This window comes from Somniosus microcephalus, chromosome 6, assembly GCF_052327205.1.
Source record: "Somniosus microcephalus isolate GS21.2 chromosome 6, FLI_Smic_1.0, whole genome shotgun sequence".
NCBI classification, from domain to species: Eukaryota; Metazoa; Chordata; class Chondrichthyes; order Squaliformes; family Somniosidae; genus Somniosus; species Somniosus microcephalus.
Genome location: NC_140992.1, coordinates 53540278 through 53552129, shown reverse-complemented (window position 1 = coordinate 53552129; position 11852 = coordinate 53540278).

Below are 11852 nucleotides of genomic sequence, written 5' to 3'. Positions count from 1 at the left end.
CCGAGGAACTTAAAGGGTGCACATTGATTTTGCTGGTCCCTTCATGGACTCGATGTTTTTAATTGCAGTGGATGCACATTCAAAGTGGCCAGAGGTAATAAAAATGTCCTCAACCACCACAGAAAAAACGATCACAGTCTTACGAACCATATTCGCCAGAAATGGGCTGCCTGAACAGATTTGCTCTGACAATGGACCACAGTCTGAAGAGTTCCGGAGGTTCTTAAAGAACAATGGTGTTAAGCATTACACATCTGCCCCATATCATCCAGCCACTAATGGATTGGCCGAGAGGTTTGTTCAAACATTCAAGAAGGCTATCAAGGCAATGTGTAATGAAGATATACCCCTACAACACAAGGTGGACAACTTCTTGTTTGCCTACCGGAATGCGACACATGCAGTTACCAACCAAACTCCAGCCATGATATTCTTCAATCGAAGACTACGATGCCGCTTGGATTTGGTTAAGCCAAACGTCGGAAGAGATGTGGAGAACAGGCAGTTTCAGAATATGAATGAAAGGCCGACCAGGAGTTTTAAGATAGGTCAACCAGTTTTGGCCCGGGACTACCGCACAGAGAAATGGCAGCCAGGAACGATTTGTACACGGCAAGGACCTCATGTATACCGTGGACGTTGGAGAGAGCATTGTAAAACGCCATGCTGACCAGATTCTAGAGTCACTGGAAAACGTCAACTCCACACCACGATCTGATACACCTGGCGATGAAACCGACGTACCAATTGCATCTACCGCAGAATCGGTGATATTGGAAGCAGATGAACCAAACAACGACATTGATCCCGACTCAACCTTGCCAGAAGAACCTGATACCCCAAAGAGGCGTTATCCAGACAGAATCAGGAAGCCTCCTCAAAGACTGAACTTATAATTGCTTAACCTCAACCAATGTATCTAGCAACTGTAATTGTGATTGTAATTAGTTATCATTTTGTTGTTAAATGAATGTTATGTACTGTTTATCTAAAAGGGGAGGAATTGTTGTGTATGTACCTTTAAGGGAATAACTGGTCTCAGACTGCAGTACCGGCAGTGACCACCCCTGTATAAAAGGCGCTAGCAGCCTTCTGTAGTTTCAGTTTCCCGATTGACTCCATTCAGTAAAGACTTGTTATAATCAACTCCTGCAGTCCGTGTCTTAATTATACACGGACATAATATAAACCTTCCACCAATTACTTTAAATCTGTGCCCCCTGGTTTTTGACCCCTCTGCTAAGGGAAATAGGTCCTTTCTATCCACTTTATCTACGCCTCTCATAATTTTATACACCTCAATAAGGTCTCCCCTCAGCCTCCTCTGTTCCAAGGAAAACAGAACCAGCCTATCCAGTCTTTTCTCATAGCTAAGATTCTCTACTCCCAGCAACATCCTTGTAAATCTCCGCTGTACCCTCTCTAGTGCAATCACATCTTTCCTGTAATGTGGTGACCAGAACTGCCCGCAGTACTCTAGCTGAGGCCTAACTAGTGTTTTATACAGTTGAAGCATAACCCCCCCTGCTCTTGTATTCTATGCCACGGCTAATAAAGGCAAGCATTCCGTATGCCTTCTGAACCAACTTATCTACCTGGCCTGCTACCTTCAGGGATCTGTGGACATGCACTCCAAAGTCCCTTTGTTCCTCTACACTACTCAGTGTCCTACCATTTAATGTGTATACCCTTTCCTTGTTAGCCCTCCCCAAATGCATTACCTCACACTTCTCCGGATTGAATTCCATTTGCCACTGTTCTGCCCACCTGACCAATTTATTGATATCTTCCTGCAGTCTACAGCTTCCTTCTTCAGTATCAACCACACAGCTGATTTTAGTATCATCTGCAAACTTCTTAATCATACCCCCTATATTCAAGTCTAGATCATTGATATATACCACTAAAAGCAAGGGACCTAGTACTGAGCCCTGCGGAACCCCACTGGAAACAACCTTCCAGTCACAAAAACACCCATCAACCATTACCCTCTGCTTCCTGTCTCCGAGCCAGTTTTGAATCCAACTTGACACTTTGACCTGGATCCCATGGGCTTTTAACTTCGTGACCAGTCTGCCATGTGGAACCTTATCAAAAACCTTGCTAAAGTCCATATAAACTACATCGAATACACTACCCTCATCTACCCGCCTTGTTACCTCCTCAAAAAATTCAATCAAGTTTGTCAGACACGACCTTCCCTTAATAAATCCGTGCTGACTATCTTTGATTAATCCGTGTCTTTCTGAAGATTTATCCTGTCCTTCAGAATTCTTTCCAATAATTTTCCCACCACCGAGGTTAGGCTGACTAGCCTGTAATTACTCGGTCTATCCTTTTCTCCCTTTTTAAGCAAGGGTACCACATTAGCAGTCCTCCAGTCCTCCGGCACCACACCTGAATCCAGAGAGGATTGAAAAATGATAGTCAGGGCCTCTGCTATTTCCTCTTTTGCTTCGCTTAACAGCCTGGAATACATTTCATCCGGGCCTGGGGATTTATCCACTTTTAAAGCTGCTAAACCCCTTAATACTTCCTCTCTCACTATGTTTATTTCATCTAATATTTCACACTCCTCCTCCCTGACAGCAATGTCTGCTTTGCCCCTCTCCTTTGTGAAAACAGATACAGAGTATTCATTAAGAACCCTACCGACATCTCCCACCTCCACACACAGATTACCCTCATGATCTCTAATAGGCCCTGCCCTTTCTTTAGTTATCCTCTTACTCTTAATATATTTATAAAACATCTTTGGATTTTCCTTGATTTTACTTGCCAATAATTTTTCATGCTCTCTCTTTGCTTTTCTAATATCCTTATTTAATTGCACCCCTGCACTTTCTGTACTCCTCTAAAGATTCTGCAGTATTTAGCCCTTGGTATCTGTCATAGACCTCCCTTTTTTTTCTTTATCCTACCCTGTATGGCCCTAGACATCCAGGGGGCTCTAGATTTGTTAGTCCCATCTTATTTCTTTAAGGTCTGAACCCTCCAGATCTCCTCCTTGAATGCCTCCCACTGCTCTGACACTGATTTACCTTAGGGTACTGAATTTGGATGATCAGCCATGATCTCATTGAATGGCGGAGCAGGCTCGAAGGGCCGAATGGCCTACTCCTGCTCCTATCTTCTATGTTTCTATGTTTCAAGTAGCTGTTTCCAGTCCACTATGGCTAAATCCCCTCTGAGCCTAGCAAAATTTGCTTTTCCCCAATTTAGAATTTTTATTTCTGGTCTATCCTTGTCCATTTCCATAACTGCCATGAATCTAACTGAATTATTGTCACTAGCACCAAAATGCTCACCCACTGATACGCCTTCTACCTGCCCAGCTTCATTCCCTAAAATTAAGTCCAGAACCGTCCCCTCCCTTGTTGGGCTTGCTACATACTGGCTAAAAAAGTTCTCCTGGATGCATTTTAGGAATTCCGCACCCTCTATACCCTTCACGCTAATTTTAATCTAGTTAATATTGGGGTAGTTGAAATCCCCTACTATTACTGCCCTATAGTTTTTGCACTTCTCAGAAATTTGTCTATGTGGCGGAGACCACATAGGGGCAGTAACACAATTCACTATGTATAGCCAATGTTGTTATCGCTCCACGTTATGTACGGAACTTGGTTGGGTTATCGGGGCAGGGTCCCTTTAAGAGTCGTCGATTGTGTGATGACGTCATAGCCCTGCGACGAGGCCGAGTCCCTCAGTCCATGCGGAGAGTTAATAAAGCTAACACGCATTTTTCTTTGCTGCTATGAAAGTCTCGCAGTCTGTTTATTTCCAGCGACTCCTACATTGGTGACCCCGTTTCTCTTTTGGACGTTTCCAAAGACTTTATCTGAGATGGCGACGAACGCCGTTTCTCTCAAATTACCGGAGTTTTGGGAACGGCAGGCTGCCGCTTGGTTCGCCCAGGCCGAGGCTCAGTTTGCACTCCGGGACATCACCGCAGACGACATGAAGTATTATTACATCGTCTCTGCTCTCGGCAGCTCCACCACGGCCAGAGTCGTGAGCCTGCTCGAGGACCCCCCCGGAGCACCACAAATTTGCGACGCTGAGAACGCACCTCCTAGAGACTTTTGGACTAACTGAACCCAAGCGCGCACGCCAGCTTCTCTCTCTACCCGGGCTTGGCGACTCCAAGCCCTCAGAACTGATGGACCACATGTTAACCCTCCTGGGCAAGCACAAGCCATGCTTCCTCTTCAGAGAACTGTTCCTACAACAGCTGCCAGGGCAGGTACGGTCGGCTTTAGCCAACTCTCATATTAGTGATTTCCGCGCCCTGGCCAAGGAGGCCGACAAATTTTTCTCCGCCGGGCAACAGTACTGCGCGGCCATGCGGGGCCCTGCCCCCACCGCCACAGCCCAACGGCAGCAGCCCCCAAGCAAGTGCTTCTACCACGCGCAGTTCGGCCCCAATGCTAAGAAGTGCCGGCCCCCATGCAGCTTTACCGCGTCGGGAAACGCGAAGGCCCACTCATTAGCTGCCATGGCTGTCAGCCATTCAGGTAGTCAGTTATTCATTATGGACACAGACTCTGGACGTCGTTTCCTCTGTGACACGAGTGCCCAGGTGAGCGTCCTGCCCACGTCAACCGTAGACATACAGGGGGGGAACCACGGCCCCGCCCTCGAAGCCGCCAACAGCAGTTCCATCCGTACTTTCGGGAAACGGAGCGTGGTGCTGTGTTTTGGCGGGCAGCGTTTCGCTTGGGACTTTGTTACAGCGAAAGTGTCCAGCCCCCTTCTCAGCGCTGACTTCCTCTGCGCCAATGGCCTTTTGGTGGACGTCAAGAACCGACGTCTCGTCAACGCTGCGACATTCAGTTCGCTCCCGTGTTCGCTCAGTGGTTCCGGCACGACGAAGTTGTCCAGCGCACTCTCGGCCTCCGACGAGTTTTCCCGCCTCCTCGCCGGGTTCCCGGACCTCACAAAGCCCACTTTCTCATCCGCCGCCACCAAGCACGGGGTAGAACAGCACATCCCGACCACCGGTCCGCCTGTCTATGCCCGTGCTTGGCGCCTCGACCCGGGGAAACTCGCCATCGCTAAAGCCGAGTTCGACACGATGGAGCGCCTCGGCATCATTTGCCGGTCGAACAGTCCATGGGCTTCGCCCCTCCACATCGCACCAAAACCAGGCAGCGGTTGGCGCCCGTGCGGCGATTACCGGCGCCTCAACGACGCTACGACCCCCGACCGCTACCCGATTCCACACATCCAGGACTTTTCAGCCCGCCTGGCCGGGAAAGTTGTTTTCTCTAAAGTGGACCTCGTTCGGGGTCACCACCAGGTCCCTGTTCGGCTGCAGGACATCCCGAAAACCGCGGTGATCACCCACCCCGTTCGGGCTGTTCAAATTCCTCCGCATGCCATTCGGTCTCAAAAACGCCGCTCAGGCTTTTCAACGCCTAATGGACACCGTGTTACGGGACCTGCCATTCCTGTTCGTCTACCTGGATGACATTCTCATCGCCAGCACCTCCAGGATGGAGCATGTGTCCCACCTCCGGACTCTCTTCGAACGCCTCAGCCAGCACGGCCTAATCGTCAATCCGGCCAAGTGCTAGTTCGGGCTGTCCTCGATTGACTTTCTCGGGCACCGCATCACGAAGGACGGGGTGGTGCCACTGCCGTCGAAAGTGGAGGCCGTGAAGGATTTTCCGCGACCCCTCACCGTGAGGGCCCTGCAGGAGTTTTTGGGCACGGTGAACTTTTATCATCGCTTCGTTCCCCGGGCAGCCCAGCTTATGCGGCCCCTTTTCGAGGCCCTCAAAGGCAAGCCCGCCAAGCTCACCATCGACTGGTCTGAGGAGATGGCCAATTCTTTCACGGACACGAAAAGGGCCCTGGCTAACGCGACCGGGCTGGCGCATCCGTTTTCCGATGCGCCGATCGCTCTCACCACTGACGCTTCGGACTATGCTGTCGGCGCCATCCACGAACAGTGGGACAACGGCACCTGGCAGCCGCTCGCCTTCTTCAGCCGGCAGCTCCGCCCCAACGAACGGAAGTACAGCACCTTCGATCGCGAGCTTCTCGGCCTCTACCTCGCCGTCCGACACTTCCGTTTCCTGCTGGAGGCCCGCCCGTTCACGGCGTTCGTGGACCACAAGCCGTTGACCTTCGCCATGGCCAAAGTTTCTGAGCCGTGGTCGGCCCGTCAGCAGCGCCAGCTTTCCTTCGTCTCTGAATTCACGATGGACATCCAGCATGTGGCTGGGAAAAACAACCCTGTCGCCGACTGTCTCTCCCGGGCCGTCGCCAGCGCCGTACACCTCGGCATCGACTACACCCGCATGGCGGCTGACCAGGCCTCCGACCCGGATGTCCAGGCCTACAGGACAGCTGTCACGGGCCTTCAGTTAGCGGACGTCGCGTTTGACGATGCCGGCACCACGCACCTGTGCGATGTCTCCGTTGGGCACCCACGCCCCGTCGTGCCCGATGGGTGGAGACGGCAGGTTTTCGATGCCGTCCATAGCCTTTCCCACCCGGGCAGGAAGCCATCACAGAAGCTGGTGGTGGCTAAGTTCGTCTGGCACGGGCTCAAGAAGGACGTTCGCGACTGGGCCAATACCTGCGCAGTATGCCAGCGCTCGAAAGTGCATCGCCATACTAACGCCCCGTTGGCGCCTTTCGCGGTGCCCGAGAGGCGGTTCGACCATGTTAATGTGGACCTGGTGGGGCCCCTGCCGCCCTCCCGCGGGTTCACCCACCTCCTCACGATGGTTGACAAAACCACCCGATGGCCGGAAGCCGTCCCGCTGTCGTCAACAACATCCGCCGATGTGGCTCGGATGTTCATCAACAGTTGGGTCGCCCGGTTCGGTGCCCCATCTGACGCCTCCTCCGACCGGGGGCCCCAGTTCACGTCAGAGCTCTGGAACGCTGTCGCCCAAGGCCTCGGGTTGAGACTCCACCGCACCACTGCATATCACCCTCAGGCTAACGGGCTGTGCGAACGGTTTCATTGCTCCATGAAGGCCGCGCTCCGGGCCAGATTCCGGGACGACAGTTGGATTGACAGACTCCCGTGGGTCATGCTGGAACTCAGGACCTCCCCCAAGGAGGACTTCCAGTCCTCATCCACCGAGCTCGTCTACGGGCAGCCGCTGCGGGTTCCCGGGGATTTCGTCCCCAATGCCACGGACCCTTGGTCCGCAGCCCGTCAGCGGTCCGCCCTCCTGGACAACGCCAAAGTTTTCGCGCCGGTGCCCATGTCGCAGCACGGTCTCCCTCAGTCCCACGTTCTGCCCGACCTTCGTGTGGCGGAGTACATTTTCGTCCGCCACGACGCCCACCGGGGACCTCTTCACCCACCCTACGACGGACCATTCTGCATCCTGGAAGCCGGGGACAAGGCCATCGTGGTGGATGTCGGCGGTAAACCGGACTACATTTCCGTGGACCGTCTTAAGCCGGCCCACCTGGATCTGGACCGACCCGTTGGGTTGGCTCAGCCCCCGGGGCAGGGCCGACCTCCAGCTTCTGCACCCTCAGTCCACCACCGAGCGCCCGGGAACCCTCCTGCGACCCCCCTGGTCCCTGCCCCGGACTTAAGGAGCCGTTTCGGCCGTGTGATCCGGGCCCCTCATCAACTGACATTGCCAGTTCTAGTGAATTCTGGGGGGACGTATGTGGCGGAGACCACGTAGGGACAGTAACACAATTCACTATGTATAGCCAATGTTGTTATCACTCCATGTTATGTACGGAACTTGGTTGGGTTATGTTGGATCCGTGATTCAGAGGATATGCGGTTATTAAATAATCACACGGATGCTGTACATTAACAATAACCAGGTCTTTACTGGAGGAGGGTAGCCTCAAGACTGGGGGTACAGAGGCATGCGCAAAGCTTATATACCGGTGTGGTCACTGCCGGTAATACAGTATAAAGGAGCTGTAAAAGTAGCTCTGACTTAAAGGCACATACACTACAATTCCTCCCCTTTTAGATTAGTAGTACCCCTAATATTCAAATAACAATTAACATTTCAACATGTATATTAAACAAAAGTCCATTTATAGATTCAGTCTTTGGGGCGGCTGCCTGACCCTTTTGGGATAGCGCCTTTCCGGAGGTTCTTGTTCTTGGTGCAGAGGCGATTCTGACCCCTTTTCATCGGGTAGTTCATCGGGTTCCACTGCTACTGGGTCTGAAGTAGATGCTACCGGTATGTCGGGTTCATCCCCAGGTACTCGAGACATGGGGTTGACGCGTTCCTGCGACGCTAAGATCTGATCGACGTGGCATCTCACAATGTTCTCCCCGACATCCACTGTGCACATTAGTGGCCCCTGCCTTGTACGTATCATTCCAGGTTGCCATTTCTCTGTTTGATAGTCACGGGCCAAGACTGGTTGCCCTACATTGAAGCTCCTTGTCGGCTTCTCATTGATGTGCTGGAATTGTTTGTCCTCAACATTTCTTCGCACATTTGGTCTGAGCAAGTCCAGACGAGATCTCAACCTTCGGTTAAAGAACATCATGGCCGGGGTCTGTTTGGTAACTGCATGTGTCGCGTTTCGGTAGGCTAATAAGAAATTGTCCATCTTATACTGTAGTGGAATTTCATCGTCGCACATGGCCTTTATCGCCTTCTTAAAGGTTTGTGCGAACCTCTCAGCCAATCCATTTGTGGCTGGATGATACGGGGCGGATGTGTACTGCCTTACCCCATTCCTTCTCATAAATTTTTGGAACTCGTCGGACACAAACTGTGGTCCATTATCAGAGCAAATCTGCTCTGGCAACCCGTTTCTGGCAAATATGGTCCGTAGGACTGCAATCGTTTTCTCTGTAGTGGTTGAGGACATTTTTATCACCTCAGGCCACTTTGAATGAGCATCCACTGCTATTAAGAACATTGAGTCCATGAATGGACCAGCAAAATCAATATGCACCTGTTGCCATGGAGAGGAGGGCCACTCCCATGGGTGTAGAGGGGCATGTGGTGGTGCATTTTGGACCTTCTGGCATCCTAAGCAGCTCTTAGTTAGGTCTTCGATTTGTTGATCGATTCCCGGCCACCACACATAAGCCCTAGCAAGGCTTTTCATTTTCACTCCCCCTAGATGACCTTCATGTAGCTCATTTAGCACTCTCTCCCTTAACTTGGGTGGAATCACCACTCTGGATCCACACATCACTGACCCCTGGCATAATCATAATCATAATCATAATCAACTTTATTGTCATTGTTAGTGCACAAGTGCAGTACAACGAAATGTAGGCTTGCGGCTCCCGAGAGTGTACCTTTAGATTAAGACATTTAAACATTTAAACAAGCTGTTCTCTTCTGGATGAGAATGCTGGCAACAGTGAGTCGCCATGTGTTGGCCATGCCCTCACCGTCAATTCATCTACCCGCGACAGCGTCGGATCATTGCGGGTCTCCTTCTCTATATCCGCGTTTGTTACTGGCAATCGTTCAATTATTGACGAATAAAATATCTCGATAGGGTCCACTGCTGGTGCTTCCTCCACAGTAGGCAGTGGCAGGCGCGATAGCCCACCAGCGTTCCCATGCTGTTTCGTGCCTTTATATTCTATTTCATATTGATTCGCCCCTAGAAACAGGGACCATCTTTGTAACCGCTGTGCAGTCATCACTGAAACGCCCTTCTTAGGATTAAAGTTGGAGACAAGTGGTTGGTGATCAGTCAGCAAGGTGAACTTCTGCCCATGCAGATAGTGGTTGAATTTTTTTACTCCCCATACTAGGCTGAGGGCCTCCCTGTCAATCTGGGCGTAGTTGCGCTCGGCTGAGGTGAGTGACCGAGACGCAAAAGCTACTGGCCTCTCCAACCCGTCTGGGAATTTGTGCGACAGCACCGCTCCAATACCATAGGGTGATGCATCACATGCCAAACGAATTGGTAGTGCTGGGTTGAAATGGGCCAACACCTCTTTTGATGTGATCAATTCTTTACACTTCTGGAAAGCTCGTCTACGTTCGTCATCCCACTTCCATGGTACCCCTGTTTGCAGTAGGGTGTTCAGTGGGTGTAATACCGTAGACAAATTTGGTAAGAACTTGCGGTAGTAGTTTACCAGCCCGAGGAACGACCTCAGTTGTGACACATTTTCCGGTGCTGGAGCCTTGACTACTGCCTCAATCTTGTCAGGGGACTTATGTAACACCTCTTCATCGATGACGTGGCCACAATACGAGATCTGTTTCTGGAAAAACTCGCACTTGTGGCGATTAGCTCATTGCCCATACTCCTTTAATCTGGTGAACACCTTCTCCAAGTTGGCGAGGTGATCACCGTCATTTTCGCCCGTGACCAAGATGTCGTCCAAATAACACTGGGTCCCTGGAATCCCTTGCAGGACTTGATCCATTGCCCTTTGCCAAATAGCCGGAGCTGATGCTACTCCAAACACCAGCCGGTTGTATTGATAGAGGCCTTTATGAGTGTTGATCGTAAGGTATTGTTTCGAAGCTTTTTCTACCTCCATTTGCAAGCACGCCTGGGCTAGATCAATTTTGGTGAAGCGTTTACCTCCAGATAGCGAGGCGAAAATATCCTCAATTCGTGGAAGCGGATATTGTACCGTGTGAAGGACTGGGTTCACTGTCACCTTAAAATCCCCACAGATGCGGACCTTCTTTGGTTCCCCAGGCGTATTACTCAATGACCTCTTCATTACAGGAACGATGGGTGTAGCCCACTCGCTCCAGTCTACTTTGGACAGTACTCCTGAACATTCCAGCCCTTCCAGCTCTGCTTCAACAGCTGGTCTGATCGCATAAGGCACTGGTCTGGCCTTCAGAAACTTTGGGCTTGCATTTTCCTCTATTTTAATCATTGCTGTTATTCCTTTTAGTGTTCCGAGTCCCTCCTGGAGCACTTCTTTTGCGTCAGTTAGCATTTTTGACAGTCGTCCAGGTGTGACGTCGTCATCCTTTTTGGCCTCAACCTTCAGTGCCTGTATGGAATGCCAATCTAATTGTATCTTCCAGATCCATTCACGTCCTAGCAGTGGTGGTCCTCCATCTGGCAATACATATATATCCATTTTAGGTATTTCCTGGCCTTTATATGTCACTTTCACCCTTATTTTTCCTTTGGGGTAGACTTTTTGCCCCGTATACGTCTTCAAGACAATCTCTGTAGCTTTCAAGGGTATGTGTGAAAATAGCCGCTTGTAGTCTCTTTGATTTATGACTGTTAGAGCTGACCCTGTGTCCAATTCCATTTTCACTTGGACTCCGTCTATCTTGAGTGTAACCCAGATAGTCTGGTGATCCTCCATTTCGGTTACCTTATGTAGTTTCAGACAACCCAGCTCCTTGCTTCCGGAGTCTGTGTCACTTTTCTGTTTGTCTGAACCACTGTCCATCACCTGGTGTACCTTTTTGTACTTCTCCTGTGGAGATTTCTTACTGTTGGTTTTCTTCCCAGACCTGCAGACTCTTGCTATGTGTCCTGCTTTCCCACACTGTCTGCACACTTGGTCCTTGAACCAACAATCTTTCTGGTCTTGTGTTGTTCTGCCGCAGCGATAGCACTTCCCTGTTCCATAGGACATTTCATTGGTGCCATATTCTTGCGGTCTCCGTTGTATCTCTGCAGCGCCCCTTGCGGCTGCTTCGTGTGATACTGCCATACTGAAAGCCTTGTCCAGCGTAAGATCCTTTTCTGATAGAAGCCGTTTCTGGGTTCCTTCACTTTGCAGCCCACACACAAACTTGTCCCTTAACGTATCTGCTAGTCCCGCTCCAAACTGGCAGTGTTTCGATAGCTTGCGCAGTTCCGTTAGGTACTCAGCATTGCTTTCGTCTTTGTGTTGGTTCCTTTTATGTAACTTAAATTGTTCTGCTATCAGC